This window comes from Haemaphysalis longicornis, unplaced genomic scaffold (genome assembly GCF_048455015.1).
Source record: "Haemaphysalis longicornis isolate Haplotype H1 unplaced genomic scaffold, Haemaphysalis longicornis Haplotype H1 scaffold_8, whole genome shotgun sequence".
Taxonomy (NCBI): domain Eukaryota; kingdom Metazoa; phylum Arthropoda; class Arachnida; order Ixodida; family Ixodidae; genus Haemaphysalis; species Haemaphysalis longicornis.
Window position 1 is genome coordinate 45273405 of NW_027526445.1, and position 9661 is coordinate 45283065.

Below are 9661 nucleotides of genomic sequence, written 5' to 3' on the forward strand. Positions count from 1 at the left end.
TTCTGAATTAGGAGAAGTTCATTAACCGTACAGTTAAAACTCGCACTAACGTTTTTCTGAAAAAAGCATGCTTAGCGCAAAAGAAAGCTAATGTAAAACAAAAAATTTTTCGCAATCCTTTTTCTCTGCCTTTCTTTTTTGGGTGAGGTCACCTGAAGCCTCATGGGCAGAATCGATTTCTTCCTCCATATCCTCAATGTGCATTTCTGGAAAGATGATCCGCTTTGCGGACATCTTCTTTTCTACTTTTTCTTTCGTTGCTGTAAAAGAAAATTGGAACTGCAGCAAATAAGAAAACCTTCTAACACCTATATTAAATGTGATAATCAAAACCATGGCGACCACTGGCTTTTTTTTCTGCTAGCACACGCGCGCAATACTGATGTTACTTATTTAAACAAGTAAAGCGACTACTTGCGTCAAGTCCCCTCAATTCACAAACAAATAAAAAAGTGAGACAAGCTCCTTAGGTCGGGGGAAGTGAAGGAGGCGCACATGAGTTGAGACCCGGGCCCCCTCTCTACTGCCCAACTCTCTTCTGGCCAGCCGAAAATCAGCGAGTATAACACTGAAGCTCTTGCACTGATCAAATTTACCAGTACATGAACTCGCTCCTTGTCTTGATAAAACTACATGCTCGACACGTGATTTCTCAAGACAAGGAAAAAGTTGGGTCACGCAGTGCCCGGACCAGACAGCATGTTTTATGCTCGGAGAATGCCAGTTCATATCGTCAACTCATGTAATAAATAAATTACAACTCTGAATGGAAACGTGTGCGACTGTCTTCAGTGAAGAAGGGCCGCGAAAACATTTTTTTAGATGTGCAGTGGCAAGCGCCCTAATTGTTCCCTCCACAGACTTCATTTTTTTAAACATGCTACCATGCGTGATATCACCAGTAGAACCTTAGGATATACACCTGTAAGCATTAGGTCTTGGACGCTATAGGAACCCGAGGCCTTTCATGCAGGGTCTCGCCAGAGCGCCACATATAGTGCTTTGCCGTCAAAGTCCGTTGCTGATGATGATGGTTGGGTTTTTTTGGCGCAAGGCCAGCTGGGGCAAAGAGCGCCAAACAAAATTATACAACAGAAAACAGTGGCTACTAAAATGTGTAAGCCAGAATAACAGTAAAATCAAATAAAACCAATGGAGATAGCTGGTGTATAGGGCCAGCGTTGATTACGCATGATAGGATATGAGGTTTAAAAAGTTAACGTCAGACAAATATTTAGAAACACGTTGCACAGAGACGATGGCATTGTCACCCGCAAACAAGGAAGGGTGTAGTGGAATGTGTTGTCTGTATAGTTTCTTGAAGTGTCTGAGTCTTGTTGTGTCGAGTGCCTTGCATGTAATTAAGATGTCGACTATGGATAGGCCCTCCCCACAGCTGCTACACATGGGTCTTAGAGAGCCAGTGAGCAGGTGTGAGTGTGTTACATGTGTATGGCCTATCCGCAACCTAGCTAAGGTAACTTCTATGTGTCTGTTGTGTGAGTCAGTAGTGTATGCTCCCAAGTGTGGTTTTATTACGTGTAACTTGTTATCTGTCTGTTCACTCCAGTGTGTTTGTCATGCGTTGCGAAGTTGGTGTCTAATGTGTGGCTTCATGTCTGTGCACGGCACTTTTGCTATGTCCACTGCATTCAAGAGTGTACCAGCAGTGGCCATTTGATCTGCGGTTTCATTCCCGGCTATTCCACAGTGGCCAGGAACCGTCAAAGTCCGTTGCGTGCATCGGATGAAACGCCCCGAAATCGCTCACGGGGATCACGTGAGGCCTCTTGTCTAAGTCGGTGACGAACCGAACCACGGCAAACATCGCGGGCGGTGGTAGAGTGGGCACTTGGAAGGAAGAAAAATCATTCACCACGACCATGTGGGTGACACGCAGGAAAGAAAGGATGACTGAACTGAACGACTGAACACTGCACAGGGAAGATTTTGTGAACGAATGATAATGATGTTTCTCGAATTTGTATACATTTAAATAAGGCACGGTAAGGTAACAAAAATATTGCGCGTATATTTAGGCACTATTGATCATAGTTTGCGCCGATAAAAACGTGTTTTTAGTTTATGAAAACATCAGTGAGACTAGACGTGCTCAATGCTCAATCCAGCTCTATCCAATATCTATCCACTCCGAGTACGCTGTTCGTGTGGATCGCTAGGTTCGCAAACATGAGCCGTCAGAAGCGATATTTAGACCCGGGAAGCAACATTAATCACATTCCTAGGTCAACTGAAACCTACGTTAAACGAGTCGCTCAATCGCTGTCTCCACCAGCCTCAGCTGCGCAACAGGCCGACCGACATGACCACGCTATCGTCAGCGTTCAGCTACCATCTCCGCCGTCGAATGTCGACTTCGCCTAACTACCCGACCCCGACAGCACAGACAACAGGGCGTCGCAACCACCAGAAAATGAAGATGGCCAAAATTCGTCTGCTTACGACATGCTTCCCCTTACAGTGAAGTTCGGGTTGCCATGGACGGGAGTAGAGGAGGTCCAGCGGCTCATTGACTATGTTTTGGACAGGCACGATATCCCAAAATCGAAGTATCTTTTCAAGAAGAAGGTTGTTGCGGGCATTGAAAATGTGCGGTTCCACTTTTACTGCAGTGATTGCATGGCGTTAGTAGCTGAAACGTCCGGAAAATTGAACGAGAGGAACCGAGTGTGAGGCAGCTGCGCGTCTTGCGGACGCTGCTTCAATGGCAGGCGAATGTTGTGCGATGGGCACTTCTTTGTGACCTTGCCAGTTGTGTCGCAACTTTCGGCGCTCCTTACGGATAGCTCTATTGTCACTGATCTACATGAAGGACTTCTCAAGATCCAGAAACCGGTAGGAGCCGGTTACGTGAGCGGCATTACATATGGTTTGTTGTACGCCGAGTTCAGGCGCACCTCAGCCCCGAAGATGTAACTCTGACGTTCAGCAGTGACGGAAGTCTCGTGTTTAAATCCTCAATATATTCTATATGGCCCATTCAGTTAAGCATAAATGAGCTGCCGCCAAACGTGCGTAACGAGAACGTCAGCCTGTCATCGCTGTGGTATGGCTAGAAACATCCAGAGATGACCTTTTTGCTCGGCACCTTTGTGAGACAGGTGGATGACCTGACTGCGACGGGTGTGACTTGGAAGATTCCTGGCACTGGGACAGTAGTAAATTCAAAGGTATGTATAGCTTGTAGATAAGTTTCAATTTGATATGCAGTATGTAATTCAAACGCAAAGTGTAGAAATGATATTCTCTGCGTTTTTTACTGGAGCTGAAGCATGTTTTGTTCGAACGTTTTACCTGTGGATGCTGCAATATAAGTGTGCTTTTAAACTTGGATATTAAGCAAATATGCACCTCGATTTTCGTACTGCATAAATTAAATAGCATTATTTAGTTTGCTTTAATGCGTGTGCAGCTGATTCCAGCATGTAATACCATCGGCTTTCGGCATGTGCTGTACCCATGGCCGGTTTCTGTAGCATTCATACTGTGCTGCGACCTGCCTTGTCGACCCCATTTTGTCTAAATTCTTACAGCAGAAAGGGTAAAAATGTGGTTTTTAGGCTTGCATTTGGTGTGTGTTTAAAGACAGTGTCATGATTTATTTATCATTTCAACATTAAAATTTGTGATTACAGTGCATCGCCTCAAATTATTGTGATGTTTATTCATTGCAGCTATACTCCTTCAGTTGCGGTGCTGATTCCCTAGTACGAGCAACTATGCAAAACATACAGCAGTACAACGGCTACTATGGCTGCTCATGGTGCTTGCGTTCTGGAGTAAATGTTCAAGGTAAGCATTTTCAATGGAAAAATTTTGTTAATAGCTTGCTTTCAGGCCTGTTTTCACGGGTGTGCAGTGGTAACTGGGTTTGTCTAAAGTGTCTTGAGAAGACATCAAAATTTACTTGTACAGTTTTCTTCTGTGCGTGCAAATTTAGCAATTTGCTAATGATATCCTAGTTTAATTTACATGAAATCGTGCATTTAGCAAAACATGACGCAAGTGCACGTGTTGCCAGAACACATCTGGCAGTATATTGTATCCAGAAAACGTCTCAGCTGATAAAAATTAATACAGATTCTTACAGAGCCTAATCATCTGGTGCATTGAATTTGTCCCCTCTGCCAAACAGGAAAGGCGAAGTTTACGGCAGACGTTGTTAAAGCGGACAGATAGGCTGAGGACACCAAGGAGAGCATGCGAGTGGCTGCTTCAATGGGCAAGCTAGTAAATGGAGTTAAGGGCCCAACACCTTTAATAAACCACCCACATTTAGACGTAATATGGGGTTTCACCAGATTACATGCACTGTGTGCTGCTGGGCGTCACGCTGCAGTTCACCGACTTCTGGCTCACCAATACAGACTACAAGAATTCGTACATAGGATCAGGATGAAATTGCTGCCATTGACGAGCGTCTCTGCAGCATCAAACCACCCCTTCTTTTGTCCCGCCTTCCCCGCTCCATTTTACAGAGAAAATTGTGAAAGGCATCTGAGTGGCAACAATGGTTGCTGTATTTTTCTTTGCCATGCCTACAAGGTATCTTGCCTGATGCCTTCATAGAGCATTTTTCTCTTCTTGTAGAGGGCATTGGGCTTTTGCTGCAGGGCACAGTGAGCAAAGCTGATATTCACAGGAGCACAGTATGCCTGATGAAATTCTTAGTTAAAGTTACGTTCTTGAACTGTGACAGGCAAATGACATCTAACGTGCACCAGCTACGACACCTTCAAAAAAGTGTTGTCCAACAAGGACCCCTGTGGGCGCATTCTTGTTTTAGTTTTGAGTGCAACATATGCTCCATCAAAAGGTTGGTGACATCAGCGAGAGGTGTTCCCATGCAGATTGTCGAATGGCTCGTGATGTCAAGCAACTACAGAGCAATCAAAGCCCGGGCCAGCCCTCGCACTCGCGGTTGGCTGCTGTCTGAGAGACCGGCTCGAGAAACTTCTTTTCTCTTGAGCAAGCCACGGGCTGTGTCTGGTCGATTGCTTGACTTTGTTCAGAACGAAGCTGGTGACACGATATGTAGCCGTATTGTTGAACACGACCGGGTCACCATTTCTGGACGTGTGTTTCAGTGAGCAATACTCCCGGCCGTACAAGACTGACAGCACTGGTTTAATGACAGGTGTCAGGACTTTCCACAAAATACTGCACATTGTCTCTTTCAAGGATGCGGGTGGCATTGTAAAAGTTTTTATTGTATCTGGGAAGCTCCTATGCTACCCTGGATATGATTCAAGTCACGTCATGAGGTGTGAGCAAGAAGAATCTAGACACCTTGTCGAGTTAACAAGCAATGTCACACCTTGCATATGAATAGCATATGAAGGAAATATTTTTTTGTGAAGCTGTCTCTGAAAACTTTGTCAGTCGCGTGATCCCCAGCGAAAAAATGTCAGAAAAATCAGAAAAATGGTCGCCATGGTAAAACCTGCATCCTTGGGCTCAGCAGTGCAACGCCTTAGCCACTGGGACGACTTTGAAGTCTGTAACTTATAACCAATTTTACTATATATAAGAGCAGAACTGTCGCAGTAGAACACGGTTGATGTCTTTAAGGCCCTCTGGGATGGAAATTGACAAAATTCACAACAATTGCAATGGTACGGTTGAGGCACTGCACCGAGCATCTCACATTATCATTCAGGAAATGCAATGAGGGTTATTTGTTGAGAGACGCATTTGTTTGGCCCTGTTTTTACTGTAATTTCTCGTTTTTCCTATGTGGTTATTGGCACTTCTGCGTGGTTTTATTGCTGACATTTTTTTCACTTTCACATGCTATTACGGTAACACGGTGAAGGCTTTTTCATCCTGTATGCTGGTGGTGTGACCTACTTCTAACAATTGACATTTGTTGTAAGCATGTACATTTTACTCTTTTTTCGTGGTTTCCATATGGACCACGTGGAGCTCTTTCGCAATGTGCTTTATTTCAAGCATATTAGTTCAGGGTCCTTGTTGCTCTGCTAGAAATTTTGGCACTTTAGCAGGTTTTTTTTTTACATTCACATTTCGTGTAGTCCGCGCTGCCTATTTTGGTTTCACGGTGATGGTGTTTTCAGCCCTAATGGTGGATATGTGAACTACTTGTAAGAATGGACATTTGTTGTAAGCATGTAATTTTACTCTATTTTTTGTCGGCTCCTTGGGACCTGTGCTTCAGCTTGAAATTTTCTCCATGTGGTTCTTTCGCAATAAACGTTTGGCATTTCAGCAGGTTCTTGCTTTTTTAATATAGCTTTTGTGCCATCTGAACTGCCTGTTTCAGTAGATTCAGTACAAAAAAACTTGTTAAATCATTGTTAGATCATGCGCTTTACTTGATTGGTATGCAAGAGCAAACTTTGTATTGTATTGAAATTGCATGGCTGTGAAAGTAAGGTGTGTTCTACATTTTTTTAATACCATAGTGATGATTACCTAAATTTTCTTGTGCCTTTGTGTATGAGTGAAAAAATGTAGTTCATTAGGAGTCCAGGGATTGTAGTTTTCTTCCCCTTAGTGAACACCGGTCAGCTTTTGGGTATTTGCTTGTGCTGGAGTATGGCTTGAATTTGTGAACTACATAATACAAAAATAGATGCAAAAATACCTGCACAGAAATAATGAAAACGAAATTGGGAGGACGATGCATTGCGTGCACAGCTTCGCTGGTCATCTACCTTCACAGAGTGGAATGGCTCATGAATTTTTTCAACAGCAAATCAGTTGCTTTCCAACTTGGAGTTGGTTCCAACAAACAAGATTGCTTCCCAACTGGGACCAATTGGGAGGCAACTGGTTTGCTGTTGAGACCAACTGGTCCCAGCTGAGCTGTAACTGGTCCCACTTGGGAGCAATTGATTCCAGTTGGGAGGCAAGTCGTCCCAGTTGGTTCCTGCAAGTGGTCCCAGTAGGGAACCAATTGGTCCCAGTAGGGGGCAAGTGGTCCCAGTAGGGAAGCATTTGGTCCCAGTTTGGAGGCAAGTGGCCGCAGTAGGGAAGCAATTAGTCCCACTTGCGAGGCAAGTGGTCCCAGTTGAAACCGATTCGAACCAATAGAAATCACTTGCTTTCCTATTGACACCGATTGCAAACCACTTGGCTATTTCCAGTGTTATAGAACAAAACGTGCTGCGAATGTATGTGCGATACCAAACGCGTGGAACACCATGAAAAACGTTACCACAGAGTTAGCAGCTGTGGACAGTTTTTTGCGGACGATCTCCGAGTGGGTGCGTGTTCGGTTCACACCGGCCGTGTGCAGGATTTAATCAGCCTAGACAAGTAACAATTGCGCCTTAAAAACTCTTATTTAAGCCCACCGTCGAGCCTACAGATGTACAAAGCTTCAAACTACCGTACCTTGGTGTCGTCTACTGTGTCTGTTCGTTACTTACGGAAACCGCCTCATCTACCCACGTCCTGCAACGCGCACACTGTCAACCTGCTGAAGATGCGAATCACGCCGCCGCCTATTTTCAAGGACACAATTCACTTTATTCAATTCACTATATTCAATATTTTCAATTTACACAATTCACTATTCACTCACGGGAGTAGCTGCTGTTGATTTTTACTCACTCTCTGCAGGTCACGTCACGTTACGTGAGACATTGCTCGGCAGATCAGCTCCCGTTGAGTATATATGATTTGTATTTTAAAAACAAACAACTTCATGAGATATTTTACGAAGGGTAGGATATAACCAGGATCTTGTTTATGTGCGGCGTTATACCTTCACTGAAAGCTGTTGTGTTTTTAGTGAAAGCTGAAACAGCGCCAAGAACAAAAAATTAAACAATTAATAAATTATTTATTTAATTAATTTTCGATGCCCAGGAACAACCGTTCGGCCTTGGTGCTGGTACACCATATACAAAACATTTATAAAGTTAAACGAAAATCAAGACGACACAAAACACCAGTCATACATATAACAGAAACAATGAAGTAAAAATAGTTACGGAAATCTCAGAACAAAATGAAAGACGGAAGGAAGCTCACACTAACGCATAAGACTAACCCGTAAAACTAACGCGTAAGGCTAGTCGCCCTTTGCGCAGCCGTACAGGGAGCGCGTTCAATCTTGCGTGTCCCGAGTAGGAGACGATGGGTTCGCCCTGTCCCTGCGATTCGGCAGGTGGGACTCCGGTGGGCAGTGCTGGCGATTCGGGCAGCCCCCACCTCCACGATTTTGACCTCCGCACCCCAAACAACCGACAACGATGTTGGCAGTGAGGTTTCCACTCATTTTCATTCAGGTAAGCGTATCTTCTTTCCCGAGAGTCTTGTGCTCCCGCCTTACTCATCCCATATGACCGGTACATGGCATCTGGTTGGGCAGACCGGTCTCGTGGGTCCTCCTCGAGCCGGATTCTTTCTCACCGCGGGTTGTTTCCGAATTACAGCCCGTCGCTGCAAAGCGGCTGGTGCATCAAGGTACCTAGCGAAGCTGTACGAAACTTTTACGACCATCACGAAGGTTTAAAGTGGTCGTGAAGAGAAAATGCATTTGCCTTTGCTTAACTTTGTCTACTTAAACGACCTTTTGAGAACATAAATCCCATATATTCTCACAAATCATTGCTTCTCGAATTTAGGAGACACCTTGGAAATTCTCGATTTGAGGCCCATCGCAAGCGACCAGGCGCGCATCGTCGAGCGGCAGCGCAACTAACAATGAGGTCAGAGTAAGTGCATCCGAGCGTTTAGCCAGTTAAACGCTCTTTGTGTATATAGATCCGTACAGCTGCAAACCCACTGTTTTAAAAATAATGCATTCTCTATTCGTTGTCATAAACAGTTTTCAATCGACGCGACCAGTGTTGCGACCGCTTCACTTGCCCGGCAACCTTGTAGCAGAACTCAGACTTACTGGCTGTTTGTACGGTTTGTAGCCAGTTTCCTTGCTTACGTTCACCCTGCTTTGCCGAATTCTCTTCGGGATGTTACCTTGTTTATATCAAATGGCACAACGCCGGTCAAGCAAAAAAAAAAACGTGCCCCGTGTGCGATTTGAACTTCCGGCCGCTGGGCCAGTTTGCATTGAAGTCAGACACTTTATCCACTACACTATCCACTAAAAGAGCCCGCGACAGCGAAAACTACGGTATCTGGTTCGCAATAGACCCTATGCAAAATGCGCCCCGCCATCTCACGTCGACTCCGGTAACTAGGTCCGCCATTTTGGTACGGTCGTTTGAAACCGAAAGCAATTAGCAAAACATAGAAGGTGGGCATTGACCGCTCTTGGTGATGGACTACAATGCCGGAGCATTGCTTCGTGCCGCAGTGCACGGAATGCGGAAATACCGGTATAAATGGAGAAAAGGTACGTGAAGTTCCACGCTCTTGAACGAACTTTCTGACGTGAACTATGCCGGCGCGAGCAACCTTTGTGACACGCTGGGCGCGGTGCGCTGGGAGCGAATATTTGTCGTTGGTTCGCTCAGCGCGGGATTCCGTAGTCGCTGTCAGGATGAAAAATACAGCTGTGTTGGAGTTCTGTGGTCCAGCCTTTGTATTCTAAATCAAGCTGAGCGTGCGCCACCTATTCATGCGACTGACAGCGGTGCTCGACCGGGAAAACAGTACAACACGTTGCCAAAATTAGGCTGTTTCTTTACTAGTCCCTGTGGCTCTG

General features: G+C 45.0%; 1 pseudogene; it reads left to right on the forward strand.

Annotated features, from left to right (window-relative positions):
* The first annotated feature begins 4221 nt into the window (after window positions 1-4221).
* LOC144148273 (uncharacterized) lies at window positions 4222-8695 on the forward strand (annotated as a pseudogene).
* Window positions 8696-9661: the final 966 nt, after the last annotated feature.